We start from the raw sequence: 9,329 nt of genomic DNA, 5'->3' as shown, positions 1-9,329 counted from the left end.
ATTCACTTTCTTTTGGGGGCCTAAATATCACTTCCTTTTTAAAACAGTCTATGCTGGCGTGGTAACAAGCCAGCCAATCCATACCCAAAATTACATCAAACCCAAACATGTTAAACACTATCAAATCTGCTGGCATCAATCTTCCCTCAATTGATAAAGGACACCCTGGTAGGAACTTGTCACAGACTACCGAATTTCCTGTTGGGGTCGCAACCACCAACTTGGACTTTAACTCTTCAGTTTCTAAGGTGCAAAATCGAGCATAGGTCATGGAAACAAACGAATGTGTCGCTCCCGAATCAAATAGTACAGTGGCATTTTTAGAAAACAAAGAAATAGTACCTGTGGTCATAATCAACATCATTCATGAACTAAAATTTTTAAGTCTTAATCGTAGTCCACAAATCAATATCTTAAAAACATAACAAAGAAGTCATACCCGTGATCACATCATTCCTAAAGTTCGTAAAATTTAAGACCTCGAATACCTATGATATTCTTCCTCATAACCCACTCCACCATCACATCCAATCTGAAAATGATTTCTTAAAGCCTATCTATACTCCATGATCTTACGCTCTATAGTCTGCAGAACCTCAAACCTGGCTCTGATACCAATTGTAACGCCCCGAACCCGAGGGTCCGGAGAGTTAACTCATGTCACTAACAAACCTGTCTCTCCAAGCACTAAAAACTCCAAGGACTTCATGATTAGCACGCAATTCATATTTTTCCAAATAACCATAATAACACTCCATAAGTTATCATTACAAAACATAAACCAAAAAGGGGTCCACAATCTCCCAATAACCTCAAAAATATAACAATACATCTTTAGGTCTCAATAGGTCCAAACAACGTAAAGTACTTCAAATACTCAAGTTAAATCCATCTACTAACAATGGTACTCTAAGTACCCAATCCTTCCATTCATATCTAGCCAGCTTCAATTCTATTCCTGACCTCCAGCTGGAAAGTCAATATCATCTGAAAATATATGAAGATAAGGGGGGTGAGTTATCAACAACTCAGTAAGCAGAGGACATATACTAGCATGTAAACATGAGCCTTTTCGGAAAGTTCAATATGTAGAAACAAAACATTTTATTTTTTTTATGCAGATCTCAGAAAACGTGTTATCAGAAAATTAGAGCGACTTTTCAAACATTTCATACTCAAGTCAACAATTCATATTTGAGGATCCATTTCATATTCAAAAACACTTTGGCATAACATAACTGAACATCTCCATCTTATCATGTCATATCATATACCATGTTTAACCCCCGTGGTAGGGTTGTGCTATCCCCGGTGGCCAAACCAGGCAGTATCATGTGGTGAACTTCCCCTTTTTCAATCTCGGAGTCCCGAGTGTGCACACAGGAAAGAACACGTAAAAAGACCACTTTGTTTCCAAAGTGGGTGCACTCATATCATACCGTGGTGGTACCAACCATATCACGTGAACAGTATCATCATATCAGAATCATATTCAGAACAGATAAGTATGCCAAAGTTTTATCACATCCAAACACGTGTGAAACATATTCATATCATTTATATTTGATCAAAAACAGATCCAAATCATTTCGTATCACATGCATAAAAATTTCAATGATATCATATTCGCTCTTTTGCATATTTCAGAAACATGTCAAATATTGCTCATGTCTACACATTTCATGTCAAAAACATTTATTTTCTCTTTCATACGTATCTCATGAGGGAATGTAAAACATATACTGAGATTGTTTTTCACTTTTTCTTTTTAAAACAACATGCACATTTTTACAAACCAACCTCAGTTCATTTCTTTTTATGCAAATCTAGCATAGGAACCCCACTTACCTGGATTCTTTAATCTTTCAAAATTCCTCAACGAAGCCGAATAAATATTAATCGTCACCTATAAAAATCACGCAAATTCTGTAAATTTTCAATCAATCAAGTATTTCGATATTTGAACCTAAGAACCTATTTTAAATCCTCAAAACCTAGAATTCTAATAATTCCTATAATACCACCATTATCTAAAACCACTAATATCCACTTAGTCGAATTCGTACCGAATAAGAGATTTAATCGAACAAATATCTAGGCATTTGCCGAACTCAATAAAGAGTAATCTTCAACAATATCTAAAGTACCAACAATGTATTATAAATTAATAGAATATTTAGACTACTTTAAAAAGTCTTATAAAATACGCCATGCAAAACTCCTCAAAAGAAATTAGAGTTTTTGTTAACAATATTGTTAAAATATTTTCTACACAAAAATAATGTTTTATGAGACTTAAACCTAAAACTCATTTTAACATAACAACAAAAATATATAAATAGATAAATACCCTTCATCCGAAACACATTTCAGTAAAAAAAATACCAACTTAGTTGATGATTTAAACAAAAGGGCGAAACGGTAAAAAAAAAAAAAACATTTTTCTCCTACCTGTTACTCGAGAAAACCACACTTTCCTTATTAAGTAACTGTTATTAACAGCAAAACTAAAATCAGAAGAGGCAAAAAGCAAGTGACAGTGGAGACATACTCACGAGAAAGAAACTCGAGGCAGCAGCACCGTGGGAGTGCGACAGACGCTGGACAGAGGTGGTGAAGACCTTCCTCGACGGCGTCGCACGGGAAGAGAGGGAGAGAGAGCTGAAACCGAGAGAGAGAGAGAGCTGAAACCGAGCAGTAAAAAAAATGAGAGAAGAGGTGGAGTGGAAGATATGGGGAGGGAGTGTCCGTGGCTTACCGAGGGGCAGAGGTGGCGCGCGGAGGACTGATGGTGGTGCGACGATGGCTGGCGGTGAGGATTGCCAAGTAGGCAGCACACGGATGGAGGGAGAATTCCTCTGTTTTCAGGCGTGAAAACAGGGGAGGGGCTCTTAATCCAATGGCTGAGAAACCGAACGTGGAACCCGGAGGGACGGTGGCGCACGGCTGGGGGAGGGACTCCGAGTGCATGAGCTACTGGCGAGACTGTGTGTGGAGGAGTTGCTGCACGGAAGTGACTCTGCGGGTGGCCGATTGATGTTGCAGACCGAGGCTTCGGTTTGGTGTTTTGCAGAGAACCCGTGGTCTTCTGTGAAGAGGGAACCGAGCGGCACTTAGCCTAGGGTTGTAGTTGCTTCATATATATATATAGACCAAAATAGAAAGTAGATCAAACCTAAATAAAAGGGAAGAAAAACATGCACGAAAATGGAAACGAACCGTGCGATGCGTGGCATGGCGTGAACCCGTGAAACTATTTCTGAACATGTGAACCCCGTGCATGGGTCCAATAATGCTGGGTCTTACAATGCACCCCGGATTATGTATGCATGCATGTGTTAACACTGAAAGGAGCCTCCTCCCTGATAGTGAGAGAGTCAGAGTGTGTGTGAAAGTCCATTAAGATCTTATATGAGCTAGATTTGCAAATTGATACAGATCTCTTTTAATGGAATTTTCATCCTATTTTTTAAAATACATTATCAAAATCTATTTTTATTTTATTTTATATACTACATCAATTTATAATCTATTTTTTCTTTATATCATTTAAATATTATACATTTTAATATATTTTATTCATTTTAAATAAAGTAAATAAAGAAATAAATAACTAAATAAATAAAGGATAAAAAGTAGAGAGAGAAATGAATTAAATATTTAATTATACAAGTGTGAACAATATTCTATAGATGTAGAGATGGTATTGTAGAAAACTGAATGTTAATTATAAAATACATAATTTATTGGATGAATAATATTAAGCTATTTTTTTTTTAAATTTAAAAAAAATAAAAATTTTACATAATCTATTGAAAATGCTCTGTTCAGAATATTGGACATGTTCAATCTATGCATGGATTGTTGGCTTCTCCAAATAATACGTACGACTATATATATTGGGTCTATGGCAAAACGTATGGATTCAGGCTTTATGGTTTATTATTATTATTATATATCCTACGGAGTTGGTGAAGGTTGAGCCGATCCCTTCATTTAGGCTCAGGCTTCCTTGGTCGGCCTAGGCCTAATTTGTGAAAAATTCAAATTTAAATACAAATTCAAATTCGATTTCGATTTCGATTTCGATTATCAAGACATGAGTAGATATTGGTCCCATCAAAATATTCTTCCTAAAAATAAGTTTTAATAAGTCCCCTTCTTTTCCAAATATTGATAAAAAAAAAATTAAAAACTTTCTCAATCAAAACATCATTTTTAATAAATAAATCAAGACCAATGCAATATGATTTTATTTTTTAAATTCTGGTATTTCCAAAATAGCAATTACTCATTGAGCATGTGACAAGTGAATGAAAATATAACTATTTATGGGTCTGTGATGGGTTACCATAAACAAGGCTTAAATAAACATATATATGGAGGTTCACGTACTTAGTATGACAAATCTGGCAGAATTAACATACAAAATTAGCAGTAAATTTGGTAATGGCTGGCTCCATCTTATCAATTAGAACATGCAGATGAAATAGCCTGATTATCCTATGATCTGCTTGGAAGATGGGCACACTCTGTATATATATATATATATATATATATATATACATATATATATATTAAGAATAATGCTATTATACATTCTAACCGCTCATACATTGAAAACTACTAGGGTATTGCTATTTTTTTTTTAAATGTTTAAATATGTTTGAAAAATGTTTGAAATAAAAAGTAAAAAAAAAAATAGAAAAGTTCAATTTGCACTAGGGCACACCAAGTGAACAAATTGAGGAGGCATAGTAACACTATTCATATATTAATATTCTCTAAGATTGATAAACTTGTATAATAATAATTATTTAAGAAAATTAAAAAAATACATAGAAAAAAAAACACTCAAATGACTTTGTGTTAACTTTAAGGCTCGATTTTGATACAGAAATACACTCAATCTATCTCATTTTACGATTATAATTTGTCTAGACTCTCATATAAAATATCATAAACAATATACTTTTTTCAAATCTTAAAACAATAATAATATTAAAAATTAATATTTTATTCAACTCATCTAAAATCTTCTTATCTTATCTCATATCATATCATGTCAATAACTCATTATCCAAATGAGCTTAGACTCTGTTTGGATATCAAACTCTATCTCATCTCATCATTACAATTTTTTTAAATTCTTATACAAAAATATAATAAAAAATTAATTTTCTCAAAATTTAAAATAAAAATAATACTAAAAAATTATATTTTAATAATATTTTATTCAACTTTCAAAAAAATATCTCATCTCATCTCTCTATCCAAACCTACCAGATTGTCCAACACGCTTGACGGGTCTAACAATGTACATGATTATTTATATTTTAGTTAAAAAGTTCTAAAGTGGGTGGAGGCCAGCTGGAAATTACGTGCATACGCACTTGTAATGCTTTCCATAACCGATAGTTGATGTTGCATCTATTTTGAACTTTCCGTCTTAGATTATTACTAGTACAACTTTTATTTTTTATTTTTTTTATTTAATAGTTAAAGAAGTAAGAAATTTTATATTGTGTTTTAATTTTTTCTTAATGATTAAGAATATTAAAAAAATACTTAAAAAATATAAAAATTTTAAATACACTGTAATAGAAGAAGAATAAGACTATCCTTATCCTCCTTTTGAGTCAAGGAGGAGCGAAGCTACGTAGAATCTTGGTGTGCAAATTCACTGGCCCTATGCGTTTTAAATTTCTTTCTTTTTTAATGCATTAGTAATGTTGATGACTACGAAAGAAGATGTACTAGTAATGTATAATTACGTAACAGGGGCTTACATTCTTTCTTGGTACATTAACATATAATACAAATTATATAATAACTAATGTATAATAATATTTAATACTAATGTATTATGTATAAACACAAATATATAAATTTATAATAACAAGTAATATTACTAATATATAATAAATAAATATAATAGCATGTATTGGTAATGTATAATAATCAATATATAATAATATGTAATACTAATGTATAAACGTTAACATAAAATAACATATAATACTAATACATAAATTTGTATAATGATCTTTTTTTTTTTAATTCCGGTCATGTTTTAATAAAATTAAAATTGAAAAAATATTTTTTTAAAAAAATTAAGATTGTCAAATTGAAATTTTAAATGGGTTAAGAAAAAAAATCTAATAAAAAAATCAAAATCCAACTCTACTCCAAAGTTGAAATCGGCTATGCAAATTGAAGTCATAGTTGGAATCAAAGGTAGGGCACTCCCAATCTGGTATTCTTGGTGCTCAGCCCTATTTGGCATCATTGTATTGAACGCAAGACATGAAGAGAAATTGAGCAGAATTAACATCCTAGGAAACTTTAGCCTAGGAGGATGTAGTCATCGGTGCATACGTGCGAGTAAGCGTACCAATATAAGAAGCAAGCCACGTATCCAAATCTCCGGAGCCACCGTTGTGATCATCAGGAATATCAACTTTAATTTTATTTAGTTTCCTTACTTTCTCTATGCAGACACCCCTCTAGTACCTCGACCTCGTGCTTCGACCTTGTGCTGGCTTACAACAACTATAATATACAGTAATTAAAGCATGTAATTTAATTTAATTAATTTTTTTATAGATATTTATTACTTAAACTGAGTATTAAATGTGGTATTTAATTTGATAAAATACATGGTTCTGGGTCTAGTAATGTTGGCAGGTGAACCACACGGGGAGTCGATAATAGATGGGGATGGCACACATGTTGCTTTGCGTTTGAGAGACATATCTGTTTGAAATTGTAACAAATTGCCAAATTGGAACAAACATTATGGATATTTATAAGAATAATACTTACAAAAATATCTGTTTGAAATTCATTCACTATCAGTTTTGCTGGACTAGTCGCCCTCATCCCCACTAGACACTTTAGTTGATTCATGTTCTTCCAACATTTTACCCTCAATTACTTCGAGTTGAGCATCTTCTCTATACAATGAGACCATGTCATATTGGCTTAGATCAACAAATAGATTGATGTCTGATTCGTTTTTTTAATAACCTTCCTCATTTGCTAGACTATCAATTTCTTCATGTGGTTCGTTTGCTTCTGGAATGTAATCATATACATTTCTTTGTGCAAACTTCTTCACTACCCGCCATGGGTTCCCGTACTTTGGATCATCTAAATAACAAACTTGATTCGCTCAGCAAGCGAGAATGAAATAATCGTCCTCATATCGTGTGTGAGATGTATTGACACTCACAAAATATTCATCGTTACAAACTCCCAACCTAGGATTTGAGACATCCCACCAATTACATTTAAACAATCAGACCATATATCTCCCCACATACTTTAACGCTATGATATCTTCCACAATTTTGTAAAAGTCAATGTTATCATCTCCATGACTTTCTTTGACTATGACTCCACAAGTTTAAGTTTTCCTATATTGTTCTTTGTCAGGTGTGTGAAATCTACATCTACGCACCAAACATCTTGAGTATTGGATGGCCTACCTGGACGGACCACATCTCGAAGCAGTTTTGGTGAGATTTCTTCTAAATTTTTACCATATTTCGATACAACCTAAATCAATAAATATCTTTATAGTTATATCGATGTTAGATAGAAAAAAGTGAAGTTTAGTAGTATAGAGTTCGTATTATAAGATGGAGCTTTATAGTAATATTGTATCTTCAAACCACGAGGCGAATTCCTCTTCATACGTCTTTTCTACGTCAGTTACATCATTCATGCAAAGAAGTTGTATACGTTCATTGCGCATGTTCGTATGTGTTAATTATTATAAAATAATATATTTATACTATAATATAAATAAACTAATAATTTAGGATATGTAAATATTATATTGTTACTAATATTAATAATCTGTAAAATAGGATCGGACGGGACCGAAACTGAAAAAATTGAAAGTTTCGATTTCGGTAACTAATCGGTCCGATATCGGATATACCGGTTCAATTATAAAAAATATACAAAACTTGACCAAACCGGACATGTTACACCTTTATATATAGGCATAGATAGCAAATTAGTTTATTAGAGACGAATCGTCATTTATTTTATAAGTTCACTACAGTTTTACTTATTTCGGATTGAAATTTCAATAAATTTTAGCTCATTTAGGAAATTATAACGTGTTTGTTCCTGTGTCTAAAAATATGAATATTAAAATCATTGCTAAATATATATATATATATATATATATATATATATATAAAAAGTGTTTGTTTCTGACATCCTGTTTCTGTTTATAATAGCTATGTTTAAAAAAAAATCATCTCTTTCTAGCGATCATATTTCTTTTAAAAAAATATATTGTACTTTTCTAATTGGAGAAAATTGAGAGAAGAAGAGAGATTCTTGGGAGCTAAATGAAAGATAATAAATATTTGATAATGGAGAATAAAAGCAAGACTATTACAAATATTTTTAATGAAAGAATCTCTTTCATACATATTTTTTATATTTTTATTTTATTATTCTTTGCTCAATATTGTAAACATATAAAACATTATTTAAAAATTAAGGTTGACATCTATCAAAATTAGGTTTAATCCAAAAAAAAACATTAATAAGTCCATTTAAATAATTGAGAGAATAACAACAACGATAGGGTTCTCTGGCCCCTTTACTTTAGTAATCTTATTAGTGAAGTATTAAGTAATGCCCTTCAATTTTCTTCTATAAAAAGTAGTGAAGCATGAATTGGGGGTTGGGCTTTGAGCGAGAGGGAAGCAACATGCTTTGAGGTTTTCCACGCTCTTTTGGTAGGTGGGCTTACTCTTTGAGCCACGAGGCATATTGATATGGGCATAGGCTAGTGATTGCCGTTATCAATGGCTAAGGTCAGACCATGACCATAACTCATCTCTCCAGATTGTCCAAAATAAAATTTCAAAAGAACTGTTTGCATGTAAATATCTAGAAAAAGAAAAGGACAAGGTTTTAGTTTGTTCAATTTTACAGGATGTGTACAAAGAGCTCTCTAATCTTTTAAAAATTGATACTTATAAATGATTTTTTGTGGCAAATATAAATATTTATGTGTGTGTACGAGTTAGATATATATATATATATTTCTCTATATGTCTGTACACTTTGAAGTATCAAATTATGTAATTAAAAGTTACCAAAACTAGAATTAGAACTAAACTTAAAAATTGATTTATTTGAGTACCTTGGCAGAATAGATCTTAATGGAAATGTTTGGAAACAATTCTCGTCACATTCCATCTCATCTAATATCATCTCACCTCATTTCTTTCTCAAACATCATTCAAGCATAAATACTTTCAAACAAATCATTACATTTTTTCCAAATTAAAAGCAAA

This window comes from Juglans regia, chromosome 5 (assembly GCF_001411555.2).
Source record: "Juglans regia cultivar Chandler chromosome 5, Walnut 2.0, whole genome shotgun sequence".
NCBI lineage: Eukaryota > Viridiplantae > Streptophyta > Magnoliopsida > Fagales > Juglandaceae > Juglans > Juglans regia.
Note: the sequence above shows the minus strand (reverse complement) of the source record.